The following is a 23,002-nucleotide window of genomic DNA, read 5'->3' on the forward strand; positions in this document are numbered from 1 at the left end:
CCCTCAGATTTCAGGAAGAATATAATAATTCCAATCCCAAAGAAAGCAGGTGTTGACAGATGCGAAAATTATCGAACAATCAGATTAATAAGTCACGGGTGCAAAATACTAATGCGAATTCTTTACAGACGTATGGAAAAACTGGTAGAAGCTGACCACGGGCAAGATCAATTTGGATTCCATAGAAATATTGGAATACGTGAGGCAATACTGACCTTATCTTAGAAGCTAGATTAAGGAAAGGCAAACCTACTTTTCTAGCGTTTGTAGACTTAGAGAAAGCTTTTGACAATGTTGACTTGAATACTCTCTTTCAAATTCTGAAGGTGGCAGGGTAAAATACAGGGAGCGGAAAGCTATTTACAGTTTGTACAGAAACCAGAAGGCAGTTATAAGTGTCAAAGGGCATGAAAGGGAAGCATTGGTTGGGAAGGGAGTGAGACAATTTTGTAACTGTCTCCGATGTTATTCAATCTGTATATTGAGCAAGCAGTGAAGGAAACAAAAGAAAAATTTGGAGTAGGTATTAAAATCCATGGAGAAGAAATAAAAACTTTGTGGTTCACCAGTGACATTGTAATTCTGTCAGAGACAGCAAAGGACTTGGAATAGCAGCTGAACAGAATGGACAGTGTCATGAAAGGAGGATATAAGATGAACATCAACAAAAGCAAAACGAGGATAATGGAATGTAGTCGAATTAAGTCGGGTGATGCTGAGGGAATTCGATTAGGAAATGAGACACTTAAAGTAGTAAATGAGTTTTGCTATTTGGGGAGCAAAATAACTGATGATGGTTGAAGTAGAGAGGATATCAAATGTAGACTGCAATGGCAAGAAAAGCATTTCTGAAAAACAGAAATTTGTTATTATCGAGTATAGATTTAAGTGTCAGGAAGTCCTTTCTGTAAGTATTTGTGTGGAGCATAGCCATGCATGGAAGTGAAAAATGGACAATAGCTAGTTTGGACAAGAAGAGGATAGAAGCTTTCAAAATGTGGTGCTACAGGGTCATGCTGAAGATTAGTTGGGTATATCATATGACAAATGAGGAGGTATTCAATAGAATTGGGTAGAAGAGAAGTTTGTGGCACAACTTGACTAGAAGAAGAGACCAAATGGTAGGACATGTACCCTGGGGCATGAAGGGGTAACAAAGTTAGTACTGGAGGGCATCGTGGAGGGTAAAAATCGCAGAGGGAGACCAAAAGATGAATACACTAAACAGATTCAGAAGGATGTTGGTTACAGTAGGTTCTGGGAGATGAAAAACCTTGCACAGGATAGAGTAGCATGGAGAGCTGTATCAAACCAGTCTGAGGACTGAAGACCACAACAACAACAACAACCAGTAATACAATTATATATGTAAGAAAGATGTACGATTTGCATTAATTCTGTTTTGATATCTCAGTGTGACATAATTTATTCCACTGATGAACATAGCCCTTAGTGAGTTATATAAGTCACCTTTTTTATAGCAGGTTTATGTACATATTTGTTATTATATTTATCACATTTGCTGCTCCCAGTTTCACAGGCACTGAAGCTCTACTTATGTTTATTGATGTGGGAAACACACATCAGTGTAGGTGTCATCACCATATACACATTAATATTAATTTGTAGGTAATGGCTTTGTGGCTCACATGACAGTCCCATAACCTTCATTCACATCTTTTGTCATTGTACTCTTGTGTGGCTGTAAGCATGCTTGAGTTGTGGTGGAGTCATTATTTGTGTAGGTTCATCTTCTTTCTTTATGTTTGGAAATCTTCCCTCTTGATTATTCATGTAATTTGAGGTATCAGTATTTTAATTCTATATTCTGTAAAAATTTGTAATTGAATTATGTGAGAAGGTTTCATTATGTTACTTTTCCAGTGTCCAGTTGAGCCATTTGATATGTTGTTATTGAATAGTCTTGGTCTTGTATATTAGGGACATCTTTCTACATGTGCGGTCTTTTTCTCTCTTGTTCATCCTGTCCTTTAAGTTGTTAGTGCTGTACAGTCAGTTGCCTGTGAGGTGACAGTCATTGAATTTATGTGGCTAGGTTATGTAGAGTGTATCTATGGCTGTGTCCAAATATGTTAGTATGAGTCTGTTTGCTGTACAGAGTAAATTTGTTCTGTAGGGACATGTTTCTTCATGAGACAAAACCTATTTTCTTGATTCTTCGTGTAATATTAGGGGTAAGTAATTTAACCCAAGCAGTGTCTTTATAGGAAGGCTATTGTATGGTAATTGTTGGTAGACAGTTGTTTGTGCTCATATAGACAATATACTGTGCAAGTTATTCAGCCATTTTAAACAATACATAGTGTTGTTTATGATTATAGATATAAACAGAGCTGCTTTCTGTTGCATAGGACTTTCTCAGTGGTTAACAGCATGTAACTGTGTTGCAGACAACATCTTTTCAATGTGAGGTCCACAATGACAATTTTTGGGTGCAATTTTGTGTGATGACATACTTGGAATTCACACTGTAAAACTTATGAGTAGTTTTTTTCCCTTTTTCAGTAATACAGTAATGTATGTAAGAACTATGTACCTTCTGAATTAGTTTTGTTTTGTAATCTTAGTGTCTGATAATTTATTCTATCCATGAACAAAGCTTGTGGCCATTAAAGCCTTCAGAAAGAAGAGAAAAAAGGATTGACACTGAGTATAGTTCGGCAAATTAGTAACAAAGGAAAACAGGGTCAGGATTGAAGAAAGGCTGTCCAGCAAAAATCTAACAGTGGAAAATCCAGAATGGAATGTAACAATATATTGAGAAGGAAAGTTGCTACTCACCATATAGCGGAGATGCTATATCTGTCTGTCTGCGACTAAGCTCTCCGCTATGTGTCGGATAGCAAATTTCCTTCTCATAATATTGTTGCATTCCATCCTGGATTTTCCATTGATTGGCACACGTTTTGTTTGTGTGAGAAACACTCATTAATAGCAACTGTCATCATATAATGGCTTTGTAGGTCTCAGTCGCCATTTCATACCCCACATTTGATGCCTTCTGTCAATGTACTCATTTGTTGTTGGAAGCATGTTTGTGTTGTACAAGAGTCTTTGTAAAATTTCGTCTTTTTTCCTCACCTGTGGAAATCTCCTTTCCTAGTTCTTCGTGTAATTTTCAGGGCCTGGTATTTTTAATTTTGTATTGTGTAAAAATATGTAATTGAGTTATGTGATAAGGTTGCATTATATTACTTTGTGAGCATCCAATTGAGCTATTTGTGGTTATTGAACAGTATTGATCTGTTATATTAGGGACATCTTTCTTCATGCGAGGTCTTTTTCTTTCTTTGTTCTTCATTTGATTTTAGATGTTAATACTATACAGGGAGTTCTGCCTAAAATGATATCACTGAGTTTATGTAGCTAGGATGTAGATTGCATCTATTGCTCTGTCTACGTGTGTTGGTATGAATGTGCTTATTGTATGGAATAGCTTGTGTTTTGTTGGCATATTTTTCCTCATGAGATAAAACCTTCTTCTTTTATGCTTCATGTAATATAAGGGGCAGACAAATTTGTGGTGCTGTTGTGTAATAACACATTTACAATCCACATGTCAAGGTTTATGAGTTATTTTGTTTCCTTTTTCAGTAATACTGTAATATATGTGAGAAATATGAATTGTATATGTTAATTCTGTTTTGATAGCTCAGTATCCAATAATTTATATCACCAACAAATGTAGCATTTGGTGAATGATATAAATCACCAGTTGTGGTTATAGCAAGTTTACATATGTTTCTGTTATTTATTACCAAACAATGGAAAATCCAGGATCGAATGTAACAATATTTTGAGAAGGAAAGGTGCTACTCACCATATAGTGCAGATGCTGAGCCATAGACAGGCACAACAAAAACATTTTCACACTTAAAGCTTTCAGCATTTGTCAACAGTACACACACATACATTCACATACACAGTCACTCAAATGCAACTCACATACATGACTGCAGTCTCAGGCAACTGAAACCACACTGAGAGCAGCAGCACCGGTGCTCGCAGTGTGGTTTCAGTTGCCTGAGTCTGCAGTCATGCATCGGAGTTGCATTTATATGAGTGTGTTCATGAATGTATGTGTGTCTATTGTTAACAAAGGTCATTTGCTGAAAGCTTTAAGTGTGAAAATCTTTTTGTTGTGCCTATCTGAGACTCAGCATCTCTGTTATTTATTACATTTATCACATCCTGCAACTCCCAGCTTCACAGACTCTGACACTCATCAGCAGTAGATATCATCATCATTATATATGTGTCAATTGTAATATGTAGCTAATGGCTTTTTAGCTCTCAGTAGCCATCCCATATTCTCCATTTCATGTCTTTTGTCACTGTACTCATTTGTAGTTGGAAGCGTATTTGTGTTTTACTAGAATCTTTATTTGTGTAGCTTCATCTTCTTTCTTTATGTTTGGAAATCGTCTTTCTTGGTTCTTCATGTAAATTGAGGTGATGGGTTTAAATTCTGTATTCTGCAGAATCTGTGTAATTGAATTATGTGATAATGTTTCATTATGTCACTTTTTCAGTGTCCACCTGGGCTGTTTTATTTGTGGTTATTGAATAGTATTGATCTTGTGTATTAGGGACATATTTTTTTATGTTAAATCTTTTTCTCTGTTGTTTCATCATCTTGTTTGAGCTATTAATACTTTACAGTGAGCAGTGCGTTAGATGACGGTCTTTGAGTTTATGTGGCGAGGTTGTGTGTCTATGGCTGTGTCCAAATGTGTTGGTGTAAGTGTGTTTTTTGAACAGGTTAGCTTTTGGTTTGAAGGAACATACTTCTTCATGAGACAAAACCTTCCCTCTTGATTCTTCTTGTCATATTTGAGTCACAGTAAAGAAATATGTTTCCAAATGAACTTGATGGAATAACTTGACAGTATAAGGTGGAAGCTGTTTGGGCTGAAAGGACCAGCGTATCTTGTACTGTCTCACTCATAAAAATTGGCATTATGTCCAGATTAAACAATTAATCAATTTTGCCTGTTTTCATTTTCTTGGGTGTTTCAACAATTTTATGCAAGTTTACAACATGTCCCACTTTCGGTGTTAATAATCCTGCAAGATTATTTTGGTGGACTGTTGGTGGGCAAGCAGAATTCACTAACAATGCACGTGAGATGGAACTTTTCCTTACGGGTATCAATAGGGCTTATGTAGTGGGGTAGGTGGTCGCATTAATTTCTTCACCACTTTGTCTGGTAAACGAGAGTCCTTTGGTAACCACCCTCTCTTCATGAATATGGCCTGCGTTGTATCACAACTGATCTTCCAGTATGCATCATCTTCTCATAAACAAAGCACATATAGTTTATAGTTTTCAGTGTTCAGAAGCACAGTGGTATTTCTTTTGCTAGTTTGCAAGATAACCAAGTCATCATTCTAACATAGCCTACCCCCATGAGCCATGGACCTTGCTGTTCATGGGGAGGCTTGCATGCCTCAGCGATACAGATGGCCGTAGGTGCAACCACAACATAGCGGTATCTGTTGAGAGGCTAGACAAACGTGTGGTTCCTGAAGAGGGGCAGCAGCTTTTTCAGTAGTTGCAGGGGCAACAGTCTGGATGATTGACTGATCTGGCCTTGCAACACTAACCAAAATGGCCTTGCTGTGCTGGTACTGTGAACGGCTGAAAGCAAGGGGGAACTAGAGCAGTAATTTTTCCCGAGGGCATGCAGATTTACTGTATGGTTAAATGATGATGGCCTCCTCTTGGGTAAAATATTCCGGAGGTAATGCAGGAGTAGGTTTAATGATGAATAAAAAAATTTTACTGTGAGTAAGCTACTACCAACAGCATAGTGAACACATTATTGTGGCCAAGATAGACACAAAGCCCATGCCTACTACAGTAGTACAATTTTATATGCTAACTAGCTCTGCAGATGATGAAGAAATTGATGAAATGTATGATGAGATAAAAGAAATTATTCAGGTAGTCAAAGGAGACAAAAAATTAATAGTCATGGGTGACTGGAATTCAAGAGTAGGAAAAAGGAGAGAAGGAAACATAGTGGGTGAATATGGATTGTGGGAGAGAAAAGAAAGAGAGGTAGCCGTCTGGTCGAATTTTGCACAGAGCATAACTTAATTATAGCTAACACTTGGTTCAAGAATCATAAAAGGAGGTTGTACACGTGGAAGAATCCTGGAGATACTGACAGGTTTCGAATAGATTATATAATGGTAAGAGAGAGATTTAGGAACCAGGTTTTGAATTGTAAGATATTTCCAGGGGCAGATGTGGACTCTGACCACAATCTATTGGTTATGAACTGTAGATTGAAACTGAAGAAACTGCAAAAAGGTGGGAATTTAAATAGATGGGACCTGGATAAACTGACTAAACCAGAGGTAGTACAGATTTTCAGGGAGAGCATAAGGGAACAATTGACAGGAATGGGGAAAGAAATACAGTAGAAGAAGAATGGGTAGCTCTGAGGGATGAAGTAGTGAAGGCAGCAGAGGATCAAGTAGGTAAAAAGACGAGGGCTAGTAGAAATCCTTTGGTAACAAAAGAAATATTGAATTTAATTGATGAAAGGAGAAAATATAAAAATGCAGTAAATGAAGCAGGCAAAAGGAATACAAATGTCTCAAAAATGAGATCGACAGGAAGTGCAGAATGACTAAGCAGGGATGGCTAGAGGACAAATGTAACGATGTAGAGGCTTATCTCACTAGGTGTAAGATAGATACTGCCTACAGGAAAATTAAAGAGACCTTTGGAGAAAAGAGAGCCACATGTATGAATATCAAGAGCTCAGATGGAAACCCAGTTCTAAGCAAAGAAGGGAAAGCAGAAAGGTGGAAGGAGAATATAGAGGGTCCATACAAGGGCAATGTACTTGAGGACAATATTATGGAAATGGAAGAGGATGTAGAAAAAGATGAAATGGGAGATACGATACTGCTTGAAGAGTTTGACAGAGCACTGAAAAACCTGAGTCGAAACAAGGCCCCGGAAGTAGACAACATTCCATTAGAACTACTGACAGCCTTGGGAGAGCCAGTCCTGACAAAACTCTACCATCTGGTGGGTAAGATGTATGAGACAGGTGAAATACCCTCAGACTTCAAGAAGAATATAATAATTCCAATCCCAAAGAAAGCAGGTGTTGACAGATGTGAAAATTACCGAACTATCAGTTTAATAAGCCATGGCTGCAAAATACTACTGTGTATTCTTTACAGACGAATGGAAAAACTGGTAGAAGCCGACTTCGGTGAAGATCAATTTTGGATTCCGCAGAAATGTTGGAACACATGAGGCAATACTGACCCTACGACTTATCTTTGAAAATAGATTAAGGAAAGGAAAAACTACATTTCTAGCATCTGTAGACTTAGAGAAAGCTTTTGACAATGTTGACTGGAATACTCTCTTTCAAATTCTGAAGGTGGAAGGGGTAAAATTCAGGGAGCAAAAGGCTATTTACAATTTGTACAGAAACCAGATGTTAGTCGTATGAGTCGAGGGCCATGAAAGGGAAGCAGTGGTTGGGAAGGGAGTGAGACAGGGTTGTAACTGTCCCCAATGTTATTAAATCTGTATATTGAGCAAGCAGGTAAGGAAACAAAAGAAAAATTTGGAGTAGGTATTAAAGTCCATGGAGAAGAAATAAAAACAGAGATGTTCGCCGATGACATTGTAATTCTGTCAGAGACAGCAAAGGACTTGGAAGAACAGTTGAACTGAATGGACAGTATCTTGAAAGGAGGATAAAAGATGAACATCAACAAAAGTATAACGAGGATAATGGGATGTAGTCGAATTAAGTTGGGTGATGCTGAGGGAATTAGATAAGGAAATGAGACACTTTAAATAGTAAATGAGTTTTGCTATTTGGGCAGAAAAATAACTGATGATGGTTGAAGTAGAGAGGATATCAAATGTAGCCTGGCAATGGCAAGGAAAGCGATTCTGAAAAAGAGAAATTTGTTAACATTGAGTATAGATTTAAGTGTCAGGATGTCATTTCTGAAAGTATTTGTATGGAGTGTAGCCATGTATGGAAGTGAAACACGGATGATAAATAGTTTGAAGAAGAAGAGGATAGAAGCTTTCGAAATGTGGTGCTACAGAAGAATGCGGAAGATTAGATGGGTAGATCACATAACTAATGAGGAGGTATTGAATAGAATTGGGGAGAAGAGGAGTTTGTGGCACAACTTGACAAGAAGAAGGGACCGGTTGGTAGGACATGTTCTGAGGCATCAGGGGATCGCAAATTTAGCATTGGAGGGCATCGTGGAGTTTAAAAATCATAGAGGGAGACCAAGAGATGAATACACTAAGCAGATTCAGAATGATGTAGGTTGCAGTAAGTACTGGGAGATGAAGAAGCTTGCACAGGATAGAGTGGCATGGAGAGCTGCATGAAACCAGTCTCAGGACTGAAGACAACAACGACTAACTTAGATTTCAGTGGTTTAGGTTTTGCCAGTATATGGCTGGCAGTTAGTGTGATGTCCTTCTCTGTGTCATGCAAGAGATGATGAATGCACTACTCTATGCCACTACTAACATAAAAATTGGCAAACATCTTGAGGCTGGTGAAAAATTAAGGCTTTTATTAAATGCTGGCGCAGAGCCATTTTCCATTTCTGGGATGGAAATATTAACAGCTATTGTATTTGCCTTATTATTTTCCACATCAGTAACTCTGTGAAGTGAGAAGTCAAACTTGTTACTTTGCATAGACGTTGTCTTTCACATAGTAGCAGTTTTCAGGCTTTTGACGTTGGAAATAAGAAGCAATGCTTGTAGGGAGGTGGGAGCAACAGTTTCAAATGTGACAGGACCCTCATTCCACCTGACGTCGTTCTGTCCCACAATGAGCCAGAGCCGCTATGAGCTGCCTAATTTGCCTTCTGCTGACACATCATTTTGGTCCTCTCTGATTGGAGGCAGAAGCTGTAATTGTGGCTTTATAAGTAGGAAATTGTGACAGACCCAGCAGCCAGTAGTTTAACTCCTGATGACAATGGCAAAAACAGCCATTGAAAGCTCATTAATTTTATTTTATTTTATGCTGTTAGAAAACCAAGAAGACATGGTGCCACAAAAGTATTTGAGACACTTATGTTTCCACTGCAGTGAGGGGATGATGCACACTGTGAGACTACTGGAATAACTGTGAAAAAAGAAATCATGTCTGCTGAGTTCTTTAGCATATTGCAACGCTGCTTGGATAAGGAGGTAATTCCTAACTTTGTTGTGGTTAAGCAACACATCCCAACTGCCTCAGTGGACAGGATTTTGAAAAGGAAAAGCCATACCATTGAGAGACAGTGGACCGGCAGGCAAGGTATTAGCTTGATCCATGTACGAGAAAGCTGTTTGACTGTCATCAATTTCTATCATCAGCTTTGCAGCCATTCAATTGGGAATGGGTTGACATAGCGACAGCAGCTCAACAGTGCGCCAATTTCTGCAAGACAGCAAGAAAACATCCAAGCAAGTTTGACCACGTAACTCACAGGGGAAATGACGTGAAGAATAATAAGATTCACAGAATAGTTGTTAATCTCTGCAATCCAGAACTAGTCAACAACTATGTGCCAGCTCTGGGTAAAGGCCTTACTTTTTCACCAGTCACACAATATCTGTCAGTTTTCGATATTGTTAGTGGAAATGAACGGTGCATCTGGCATCTGTTGCATGACACAGCAGAGGATGTCTCACTAGTTGCCAGCCCTATACTGGTTTAAGCAAGCCCACCAAAAACCATTGTTAACTTAGAAGATTGTAGTGACTTGTCCTTATTGCGTGAGAATGATGACTTGGTTGTCTTGGTAGCAAACAGAGGAAATGCCAGTGTGTTTCTGAACACTGAACCTGAAAGTGCTATATTTATTAGAAGATGATGTGTACCGGAAACTTAGTCACAATCTGACACATGCCTTAATCATGAATACAGGGAAGTTATTAAAGGACTATGGAATACCAAACTAAGTGGTGAAGAAATTAATACCTTGTGCTGTCAGACCTCCCTGGGCCTATGGATTGCCGAAGATACATAAGTGAAAGTTCCCTCTTAGTCACATTGTTGGTGCATTAGCTTCGCCCCTATAGACTGACAAAACATCTTACAGGAATATAAGCAAAAAGACTAGAACATTGTGAACACCATGTTCTAAACTACCAGACATTTGTTGAAACACACAAGAAAATGAAAACAGAACTAAATGACATAATGGTTGGTCTGGACATTGTGTCACTTTCCACGAGGGTTCCAGTACAAGACATGCTGGATCTTTCAGTTCCATTTGGAATCCTAAAGTTGTTGTGTTATGTTCTTACAACAACACTTCTTATACCATGATGAATATTATGAAATAATGGAAAGCACAGTGATGGAATCACCACTGCCCCTTGCAGTTGCAAATTTCTTCATGGAGCACTTAGGGGAGCAGGCTCCAAACTCTACAGTGCTGTGTCCATCTTGCATCCTTAGGTATGCTTATGATACCTTCCTGATATGGCACTATGGTGAAAATACATGGCAGCAGTTAATGGATAATGCAAACGGTGTTCATCCCAACATTAAATTTGCCATCGAGATGGAGCAGGATGGCAAGCTACCGTTCTTGGATGTTTTCATTGGGCAGAAGGCAGGAGATTGGCTTGGTCATTCAGTGTACATGGAACCAATGCACACTGATCAACATTTAAACACTGATAATTTTCACCATCTTGTACACCAGAAAATGGTCCTGAAAATCTTAATACACACAACAAAATTTATTTCCGATGACAACCACCTACAGTCTGTATTGTGGCACTTAGAGGCACATGTTCAGAGAGGATGGTTATAGCAAGAGAGACACTGCAAATGCTTTCAGATGTCACCAAAGATGGACGCCTTGTGAACTGGCAGAAGAAGCCAAGCCAGTGGCTTTCCTTACATACTTGGGCGAATGAGCAGCAAGTTACTGCAGGGTCATGGATTGAGACCAGTGCTTTGGCCTATCCCTAAAATACAACATCTGCTGTGCCTTGTTAAAGAGAACATAGCTCTTCATGTGCTAGGTGTACATGGTGTCCCTTGTGAGTGCGGCAGGATCTTTGTAGGTCAAACAATTTGCACAGTTGTAGGGTGTTGTACTGAGCACAAGAGACATATTAAATAGAGGGAGTTGGACAAGTCGGCCATATCAGAGCACTGCCTGGAAAACTGACACAAAATACAATATGATAACATTAAAGGTTTGGCTCATGTGTCAACATACTTGGATTCCATTATAACATGGGTGACTGAGATCAGATTGAACAACAACAATTTCAACAGAGACCAGGGGTACACTGACTAGGGCATGGGGAGAGGCTTTCAGTGTCAAAAGTAAGCTACAGTGAATGACTAACACTTATAGGGAAGTTGGGAATAGCAGTTTCAAATGTGACACTGGCCCCTCGTGCCACCTGACATCATTTGGTCCGAAATCTGGCTGGATCTGCTATGAGCTATCCAACTCACCTTCAGTGCATGTGTCATTTCTGCCCTCCCTGATTAATGCCAGTTACTGTAACCATGGCTATATAATTGGAAAAATGTGCCATGCCCAGCATTCAATAGTTTTACTCCTGGAAAGGATGACAGAGATAATAATTGAACACTAGTGAATTTTTGTTTTAGTTGACTCAGCTTGAAAACTAAGAATATCTTATTCATAGGTTTGTTCAACATATTTTCCTCTGAGCAACAACAAACAGACTCTAGCTGTGACAGTATCCTCAAGATCATGTTGTGAAGTGGCTCTGAGCCTGAGTGGGCTAAGCAGCTGCCACCAGCCCTCATATACTATGATGGCAGAGTGTGCTCGTGATACCAAGCCACTGGAGGTGTGGGGCAGCTGGCATACATCATGAGGTCTATCAGATCCTGTACGACCGCAATCAGCATTTGACAGAAACTTGCACTTCCATGCCACCTATGATATGCTGTCGTGTAGTATCAGTACTTGATACAAGAAATGCTACAACAGAACCAAAACTGTCTTCAGATGAATCTGATTTTCAGTATGCAGAGCTCATAGTTGACAATATGTCTCCTGGAAGCACACAGTTCACACTGATCTCATTTAATGTCAGATATGACACGAAGTCCAAATTTTACAGCAGGGGTACAGATTAGTAGTCTTCGGTAACTCTCCCTTAAATGTCATAGTGCTTCACTTTACACACTGTAGTGTATGTTGTTATTACCTCCCCTCCCTCTTTCTCAGTTGTAAAATTCAGCGTGCTGCCACCCTGAAATGGATTTTAGTTTTCTCTGCTGACCGATAGTATATTTATGTTTGCATTTCTGATGGTATTGATCTTTTTTTGCTGTGAGCATTATGGTGTTGTTGTCTAATATGACTGTGTTTTTATTTTTCACTCTCTTGCCTCCTCTCTACCCTTTCCCCACACTTGCTATGTTTATTCAAGGAGATGACAGCAGAAGGGATGGACGGGCAAGCACGGCCAAAAAATGTATGGCAGAATAGAATAGAAGGAACATCTCCTTAGGGGAGAGTGGTTGGAACCATTTCTACAGGCAGAGAGATGGAAATCCTTTGTGTTCTCTACATGGTGATTATAGCTGGACTGCATTAAGAAAGTGTTTCAGTGATAGCCTTCTGTTATTGTTATGATGATGCACAGTTTTATGCATCATATGTCAGTGATATTGTTGTATCAAGGGATGTCTTGGATGAGTTTGTATGCTGAGTTTATTCTTAGGTTTTTCTGTGTAGGAATGTCAAGTAAATTATTCATTATTTCTTTATTAATATATAACTGTTCTTATAATAAGGAACCTGTGCAGTAATCTCTCATTTTCAGTCATTATTTAGCAAGCCATTTTTGTGTTGCAGATGTCTTGTGAAGTAAATCTAAATTTGATGTTCACAGTAAATATTTATTTTGGATGACTACTGATAAACTGATATGTGTGGCAAATTAGTGAGTTGGTGTTTGCACTTTTATTCTGTTATGATGTGTCAGTACACCCTGGGTTTTTAATTCACCAATGCATCTTCAGTGATTTGTTCTATTACTTGCCACGTTTATTGCAGTTCCATTTTATTTCTATAATTAATAGTTTTGTGCAATTTGAAGCAATAATTAGCAATTCAGTCTATCTCTCACATTTTCAAATGTCAAATAAACTCATTTTCTGGTTAGACTCTCTACTGTTAATGTGTTAGCTATCAGGTAATGTCAATGGTTGGTAGGTTGCAGTAAGTGTCACATACCTTCCATTAAAGTTCCTTCATGAATGTCCACCTATGTCTATTTCTTTGTAGGATGATTTTTGTTTGCAAGTAAAGAAACGAGCTCAGATACCAACTCTGTGTACAGATGAGGTATTATTTTATTTATTTAATCGTGTCCAAGCCATAGACAACCCACATATTACATATACACACAAATACAAATACAATACACATATGTATAAGTAAAACAAACCCAAAATGGGGAGTCACATTACAATATAAAGACATAGTATATATATAAGCATGCTATATCGTACAACTACATATATCTGCACTATAGATGTGATCAGTGGTTTGGTGTATCATTGGTTCCCATGCCAACTCCACAATACAGGCCAGATAGTATGTCAACATCTCAGTCAAGCAAAACCCACCAGTCAATTTACGAGTTAGATTCTGCTGGACTCCCCATTAAGGAGCAGCACCATCCTCTTCTCCAAACCACTTGCATTGCCACAAGTGATGCTACATGTAGGGCACTACTTGCTTTGTCAGTCAAGTGTCTTCCAGTTTGCCAAAACTGTGTCCAAGTGAGCTCCTGGCCACAGATCTGCCAGATCCAAGTGCAACACCAACTATGTAGGATCACCAAGCACCACAGTGAGCAGCCATCAGTCACAACCAGAGCCATCACCTCCACTAAGCGAAGCCTCAGTGAACACTGTGCTCCCGGGAGGCTATACACTGGTTGACTTAATTTGCGGTCACTGCTAGACATCTGACATGACTTAGAATCAGCCAAGTGTTGTCTATCTCCACCAGTAAACTACAGTCAATATACTGTAAAAAGATCTCTGACAGTTGCAGTGACCTGCGTGCAGCAGTTCTGCATGCCTACCACAATCAGTAACATTTTGCAGTTGTGTAAACATCTCTGTGGCAAAGCCTCAGTGTTGCTGGAACTGTATAGAAAGCTATTGTTTAGCAGCTGAGCATTGGTAACAGTATTGTCAGCTGTCATGGACCAGATTATGCTGACATAACTGTAAAGTAAACTAAACTATTTTATGACTCCTATTCAGATAGATTAAATATATAAAATGCAAAAAAAAAAAAAAAAAACTATGCACCGTGCAGGAATTACCTGAATGGGATGGAAACTGGTAGACGTGATGTACATTTGAAGAGGGACAATGGATTACAGGTTCAGAAAAATTGAATGATTCAGTCAAGAGAAATAGCCCCACAAATTGAGCATATCAGTCTACCTCTGCTCCATATACACGCTGTAATCTGGTGTGTCATTTATTGACAAAGCTATTGGATGCCCACCTGAGGGATATCATGCCATATTATTTGCAGTTAGCAGATTAGATTGTCAATATGCTGAACTGGTTAGACGGCCCTGCCAACGATGCTCCAAAAGTCCTCAATTGGGTAGAGATCCAGCGACCTTGCTGGCTAAGGTGGGTATGATAAGCATGAAAACAAGTGTGTGGAAGAGCATTATCTCGCCAAAATATAATCCCAGGATGGCTTGGCATGATGGGTAATGCGAAGGGGCATAGAATGTTGTCGACATACTGTAAGGGTACCTCAGATCACAACCAAAGGGATCATGCTATGAAATGAAATGGCACTGCAGATCATCACTTCTGGTTGTCACACCATAGAGTGGGACACCGCCACTAACAATGAATCTCCAGACACCTCTTCACTGGTCATTGGGACCTGGGACATATTGACTGGAATAGAATTGTCTTCAGTGATGAGACCTGATTTGAGTTGAGCCTTGATGACTAGCAAAGAGGTGCCTGGACACGCACTGAATAGCAGTGGAACACCAGTCTGACTGTTGCCTGCCATATGGCCTAACATCCGAGGGTGGTGGTTCATAGAAGGAACCAGTTGGTTGTCATTTGTGGCACCTTTACAGAACAGTATTACATAGATGATACTCTACACCCCATTGTCTTGCCCTTCGTGGCAAGCCATCATCGACTTACTTATCACCAGGATAATACCCATCTGCACACGGTGTGTGTTGCTACTGCTTGTTGCCATGTTTACCAAATACTACCTTGGGCAATCAGGTACCCAGATGTCTCCTCAGCTGATAATGTTTGGAGTATTGTGGGCAGGACCCTCCAATGAGTTTGGAATTTTGATGATGTAAGTTGACAGGTCGATGAAATCTGATACAGTATCCCTCAGAAGGACACCCAGCAACTCACTCAATCGATGCCAATCCAAATTACAGCTTGCATAAGACCAATAGTGGACCAACATGTTACCTATTTACTCAATTTGTAGAGTACTTTTTGTTACAGATATTGTCACATAGAAGAAGGTGGAAGTAGTTGAATGATGAAAACTAACTTCACTTAAAGAAGGTTTATTCAGCACTTGCACATACAAGAGAGTGGAGCAAACTGCCTCCAGCCAGAACACATATAGTATATATACAGCTACAGAACATTCCAGTACAATGATTCTTGACATTTGTGAATACTTCTAGAATGTACTCAAACCGAGTATAGAAATTAAAAGTGTACCCTCCATGCTACACTTTAGTATCATAACCACTACACCATGGCGCTACTCAGCTTCCACTTCGACATTGATCTTTCCTTAAGAGAACAGCATCTCAGTGTTAGGTCCTCCTAGTCTGGGAATGAGTCATTGGTTCTGCGTACTCCAACTTCTGATGACTGATGCTCGCCCTGGCGGTAATCTTCTTAAAACTTTTTCTGCCGCTATGCTCATCATCACCTTTCCGTTTGTTGCCTGATGCTGGAGCTTCAAATTTACCCTGGGTTACAGGATATTTGTAGGGCTTCATTCAAAGGACGTGGGCCGTATCTCTGATATTTTGTCTTTTTGTGTCGGGGTTTAGATCATCAACTTCATAAGTAACATCAGACAATTGTCCTACAACCTTATAAGGTACAAAGTAGCGCCTGAGGAGCTTCTCAGAGAGACTAGTCTTCTGAATAGGAGTGATGATCCAGACGAAGTTACCAGGCTCGTAGACAACAGGGTTGTGACTCACGTCATACCTTTTGCGATCATTTTCTAGAGCCTGCTCAATGCAGAGGCAAGCTAACAGCTGAGCCTCCTCAGCTCTGGCTATCACCTGGCTGATGTAGTCATTGTCCTCATCATCAGGATGTAATGGAAGAATAGTGTCCATGGTTGTAGTTGCCTCATACCCGTGCACCAGGAAAAAAGGTGTAAATCCTGTAGTGTCTTGTTTGGTGGTGTTGTAGGTAAACGTCACGAAAGGCAGTACCTCATCCCAATTGCTCAGCTCAACATTGATGAACATTGATAGCATGTTAGCCAAGGTCTTATTAAGACGTTCAGTAAGCCAGTTAGTTTGTGGATGGTAAGCAGTCATCATATGACGAGTAATGTAGCACCAACAGTTTATCTCTGTTACAAGATTCGATTGAAAAACTTTCCCTCTATCTGAAATTAATTATCTTGGGGCAATGTATTCCACAACGAATTTGGCTACCTCAAATGCTTCGGCTGTTTTCACAGCTTTTGTAATGGTATAGCACGTCAGACAATCAGTGCAAACAATAATCCATCTATTGTCACTAGCAGATGTCGGAAATCATCTGAGGAGGTCAATTCCAACACTCTGGAAAGGCGTTTCAGCTGGTGGAATTGGTATGAGATGGCTAGGTGGTTTCTGAGGAACTGCCTTTCTCCTCTGGCACTCTCAACAGTGCGGCACATAGTGATGGACACTCCTAAATAAACCTGGCCAGAAAAATCTCTTGCGGATTCTGTCGTATGTCTTAATAAATCCTAAGTGTCCAGCTTCAGGTGCGTCATGGAATTTCTGTAGAACATCTAAGCGCATGTGTTTAGAAATCACTGGTAGCCACACCTTTCCAAAGGGATCAAAGTTTTTCTTGCAAAGTAATCCATTAACTACCTTAAATTGCCTGTCCACATCCTGTGACCGATTTAAGGCAAGCATAATTTGAGATATCTTGGTGTCCTTATTCTCTGATCTTCATCAAGGTCTTGATGGTCTTGCACAGGGTTTCTTGAGAGACAGTGGCATCTTGGCGTTCTCTCCCACCTGTGTATACTTTGGTAACGTCATGCTCTTGAAGACGTGGTGCCCACCTGGCGAGTCATCATGTTTTCTCCATAAGACCTGTCAGCCATCAAAGTGAATGATGGTCTGTAACAACTGTGAATGGGTAGGCTTCCACAGAGATACTGTCGAAATATGCACATGGCCCACATCACAGCAAAACATTCTCTTTCTGTACTTGAGTAGTTTCTCTCAGTTTTTTAAGTGTCCTAGAAGCATAGGCTATAACCTTCTCTTTTCCATCCGATATTTGGACCAGATCAGCACCGATCCCATAGCCACTGGCACCTATGTGTATTTCTGTAGGTGCTCTCTCATCATACAGACCAAGTACAGGGTCAGTTGTCAGAGCTTTTCACAGCACATCAAAAGAATCTGGTTGAGCACCAACCTAGATAAATTTAGCATCAGCTTCGAACAACTCTTGGAGTGGCCTGGCTTTGTTAAAACAACGGTAATAAAAACATAATCTGAGGAAGCTCCTCACATCTCTAATACTTTTGGGATTAGGAAATTCCTTGATAGGTCTCACCTTTTCTGGGTCTGGCCGCACACCTTCGTTTGACACAAAGTGTCCAAGTATTTTGATTTCTTTTGCTCCAAAGAGACACTTTCTTTGATTAAGTTTCAGTCCATCTTGTTTGAGATACTTAAGAATGGCCCTCAGTCTTTTTATATGTTCATCAAATGTGTCTGAGAACTTTATAATGTCATCTAAATAACAAAGACACATTGTCCACTTCAGGTTACGTAGAAGATTATCCATCACCTGTTCAAAAGTTGATGGAGCATTACGCAAATCAAATGGCATTTCCTTAAGCCCTTAGAGGCCCTCAGGGGTGATGAATGCAGTTTTCTCATCATCAGCCTCATCTACCTTGATTTGGCAGTATCACGAGTACATGTCCATGGTTTAGAAAAACTTAGCCCGCTTCAGATAATCTAGTGTATCGTCAATTTGTTAATGAGGGTAAATGTTCTTTTTAGTTATCTTATTAAGCTTCCTGTAATCAACGCAAAATGGCCAACTGCCATACTTCTTCCTGACGAGGACAACTGGTGATGCCCATTGGCTCTACAAAGGCTGAATGATGTCATTCTTCATCATTTTCTCTACCTCATCACGAATAATTCAACGTTACATTGCTGACACATGGTATACTCTCTGGCTGATTGGTTGATGGTCTCCAGTGCTAATCTGGTGCTTCACCACTGATTTGTCTAATTTGCTCTTCACCTGTGGACTGAAGCATTCAGAGATCTCTTGAAGAATGACCGATAGCTTCTTCTGTTATTCCTTAGTGAGATCTGGTGAAAGTTGAGCTACAAGATCTTGTCTTGTAGTGGTAGTGCTAATTTCGCCCACAGACTCAGCATGGAAGGTTTCTATGACACTCAGCTGTTCTTCAATTAACGGCTCAGCATTCGCTATGCACATTCATTTTGGAAGGATCTGCAGTTCTCGGTGACAGTTAACTATCAACAATTCACTGAATCTGTTCTTAAACAAGATGACAAGTGCTGGGATGACGAAGTTATTCTTCAATGGTATGCTTCTCTTACATTTCACTACAAGAGGGATTAAATTAATTATCATTTATTATGGAGAAGCTGCATGGTTATCAATGCTATCTGTTCTTTCGACAACAGTTACTATCTCACATATAGTTAAAGGCTACCCAGCCATTGACCTTCGTCTGTGCGAATGCGCACAGGTTGCCTGAACTCTTAAGGGAATCGTCACCTTAGTTGGTGTGAGTAATGAGTGGATGGGCAAATATGGGCAAATATCTATCATACACATTATGTATGTAGATTGTTGACAGTTGGGAATGTGGGTCTCACGGGATTCGTGCCAGGGATAAGTCCCTGCACTCACGCTATTCATCTGTGTCCTCGGTGGCTCAGATGGATAGAGCATCTGCCATGTAAGCAGGAGATCCCGGGTTTGAGTCCCAGTTGGGGCACACATTTTCAGCTGTCCCCATGAGGTATATCATCAACACCTGTCGGCAGCTGAGGGATTCAATAAATTATCATTTATTGTGGAGAAGCTGCACTGTCATCGATGGTATCTGTTCTTACGAGGACAGTTACTGTCTTCATACATAAGGCAGTAGATAGAGAGATGCTATATTAAATGTGTTTGACTATGAAGAGAGTGATGCATGGTGCATTCAATGACTATCACAGCAGATTTCTGTCAAGTGATCTTTCACAGAACCCAAAGAAATTCTGGCCGTATGTAAAGGCTGTTAATGGCATCAATGTTAGTGTCCAGTCCCTAGTGAACGAAAAGGAACTGAAAATGAAGGTAGCAGAGCAAAAGCTGAAATGTTTAACTCCATTTTCAAATTATTTTTTTTTAAATTTTTATCTATTTATTTAATTGAACAAAGCTCCAGGCCCCAATAAAATCCCTGACATATTTTATACTGAACATTCTGCTACTTATGCCCCCCTCCCTCCTTTGTTGAGATGGTGGAGGGGGGGCATCTTATACCAGAGACCAAAAGTTGGCACCGCCAGCACAGTTAAGTCAGACTGTGAGCTTATAGCATTGGCCAAATTGAGCAATATTTGTAAGCAAATGTGGCAGCCTTCATGAAAATATAATACAGGATCCCAACAATAGGAACAACATGTTTGGTGTCTGGGTTATATCAAAAGTATTTTCATTGCCCTGTGTGCCCAACATGAGTGAATCCAGCAGTATTAAGGAGCAGAGGTTTCAGATGTGTCCCTGCTGCAGCAACTTCATTGAACAAACATGCATATAATACATACTCACACAGACACAAGGCAGAACGTGCTCATCCTTTATGCATGCAGTGATGGTTTAGTTATTTCAGTGCTCATTAGTATGGTGGAATATGTTGTGATTTCAGTGGCTATCCAAGTGAAGGATTGTGTAGTGCAAAGAATGGTTACTTGTGCGAAGCAATATGTTGTGACCTCAGTTGTCACATGAGTGACAGATTTGTCTTGCACTGGTACTTGCTTGTATGACAGGATGTGTCAGTTAATGCAGTGATCACCTGAGAGATTGATAGTTTGACTCATTTTTCAGTGGTTGCTCTTGCATCATGCATTCTATTTTGACTAAGTGGTTGCCTCTGGAATGATTTTTTTGTGACATTGATATCATTTCTGTGAATAGTTTCTTGAACAAACATTGCTGTCAGTAACTTGTAACTTGGTGAGCAATTATGTCTTTCATGTGTCAGTACATGCCTGTTGTATGTTCTACATTAATTATACCAATACAATGTACTTTCAGCCATCTGAAATTTAAGAGATCTGTCTCTGTTGCTCCCTGTTAATAAGCTAAGCTCTCAACTACTTATGTATGACCCCCTCCCCCTTATTTCCAGTGTTTCAGATATACCTAGAAGTATTTCATGATCATCTGTGTCAGATGCTTTGCTGAGATATAGGAAAATACCTCTTACATTTTATTCTTTATCTGGGGCTTCTAAAACTACTTTGACAAACTTCCCTACAGTAGCTACTTTTCCCTGTCAGATCTGAAACCAAACTTTTCTTTTTACAGATGTTGATGTTTCTTTCAATAATCCGTATGTCTATTTTTCATAATAGTTTCTATCATACTTGAAAATGAAGACAAAAGTGTTGAATCTAGGTTGTAGTTATCTGTATTTTCTTTATCACCTTTTTTGTAGATAGGAAGAACTTTTGCATGATTTAGGTAATAGAGAAGCAACTGGATGTGAGTGACTCATTTATAATATCTGTTAGAGGTGCTTCTATGCTGCTAATACAGTCTCTTGATAGACACACGGGAATCTCATCTAGATGTGTAGACATTTTACTCTTAAATTTATGCACAGTCCCAACGATTTCCTCTCCCATTTCAGTAGCAGCAGTATTACGTGAGGAACATAGTTATTTATAGCTGTGTATTGTATTTTCAGTAACTTCTCTTGCAGTATGATTGCTACATTGCTAAAGTAACTGTCTATAAAGGCTTATTTATTATGTCTCCATTATTTCTGATTTTTTATTTGTCTTTCTTTGTCTTTATGCTACCAGTTTCCTGTTTTACAATACTCATTATTGCTTTGCTTTTATTGTTGAACTTTTGTGTGGTGTTATCATTTTTAATTCTTTTTGCATCCAGCAGAATTTTCCTATAAATGATTTTGTATTTGACAAAAACTGTATGAATGCCGGGTCACTCTCATTATCTTAGCTAGTGCTGAGATATTTAGGATTCTGGTACCATTTTTACGTAGTTTTTTTCTGGTAGATTCTCCAAGAGAATGTGCTATTTTAGGAAATGTCTCCTCAAATTTTCTTTTGGATGTAGTCATAAACTTGCTGAAATTTTCATTTAAATATGTTTCTGAAAATACTTCTGAGTGTGTCTGATTGGTGTAGTGTATCTTTTTATTTTTTGTCACATATGCACAAAGTGCTCCAGATATAACAGTCCATGTTTTCTGCCTTGGAGCAGACAATGCCACCATCATTTGATGCCATGGCTCTGGGGTGAAGAAACGTATTTGTTCTCAACTGTTAATTATCTTGCAAGGTAGACAAAAAGTCTACCTCCTTTCTAATATTATGCAAAATGAGTTGTAATCATTCTAAACTGTCTGGACACTGGTAATATTACTCACAATCACACTAGTGAGGGTATACGATCATTTTGTATTTTCTCAAAAATAAAACTCAGAGTGAGATCATTATTTTAGCAACTTTTAATTATCATTATCTTCACCCATATTCATAAGTATATGAAGTTTGCAGGTCAGAAGGATAATTGGAAAGTGCATCAGCAACAAGAACCTACCCTTTGTATTGAGCTGTGTTTGGTGAAATTTTGATTTAACTTGTTGAAACATGGTACGATGTTTGTGGCCATTAGTCAATCATACTGCCACAAGTTGCACAACGTGTAGCCTACCCACCCAATCCATAATTTTGTAGAACTCTGGTTTATGTAAGATTGAAGTTTTTACATTTTGTTTAAGTAATGTACAGCTGGAGTGCTGCCAACATGTTACCTAGCATATAATGTAAGCTCATAAAGATTCCAATATTAGTAAAGAAGCAGATGAATATTATAATAAAAATTATCATCATCATAAATAATAATCATGTTAAAATTGACATCTTTTAAAATGCATAAACTAAATTCTAATGGAATCCTTTTAAAAATATGTATAAGATAGGTCCCTGAGGAGTCAGGACCTTGAATTACATTACTGCACTGTATTGTTAATTTTTTATTTTATATTTTGTTGCATGTGACGAAAATTTTCTGGATGGAGATCAGATGCAGTTGATGACAAGTCCAGGTCCAATACAGAGATACCTCACAATTCAGCAGCAAATAAGGTCAGAGCATATAACTCTTGCTTTCTTGATAAGATTGAACCTCTACCAAGCTTTTAGAGTTTTAGGCAATCTTCCAGAGTAAATAGCTAGTAAAAATTTTCATCAATCTTTCTAGTAGTACCAGGATTTTTATTTGATTTCAAAATAGTATTCTTCATAATTTAGATCAAAGGAAACAATATTTCTCTTCTATTTTTAACACGGATTATTTTTCTAGTGTCCTTTGTCTGTGTGATGATATTTCGTGTGTATATGGGTTAGCAGGTGTTACACTACCATATTTCC

Source organism: Schistocerca gregaria, chromosome X (genome assembly GCF_023897955.1).
Source record: "Schistocerca gregaria isolate iqSchGreg1 chromosome X, iqSchGreg1.2, whole genome shotgun sequence".
Lineage (NCBI taxonomy): Eukaryota > Metazoa > Arthropoda > Insecta > Orthoptera > Acrididae > Schistocerca > Schistocerca gregaria.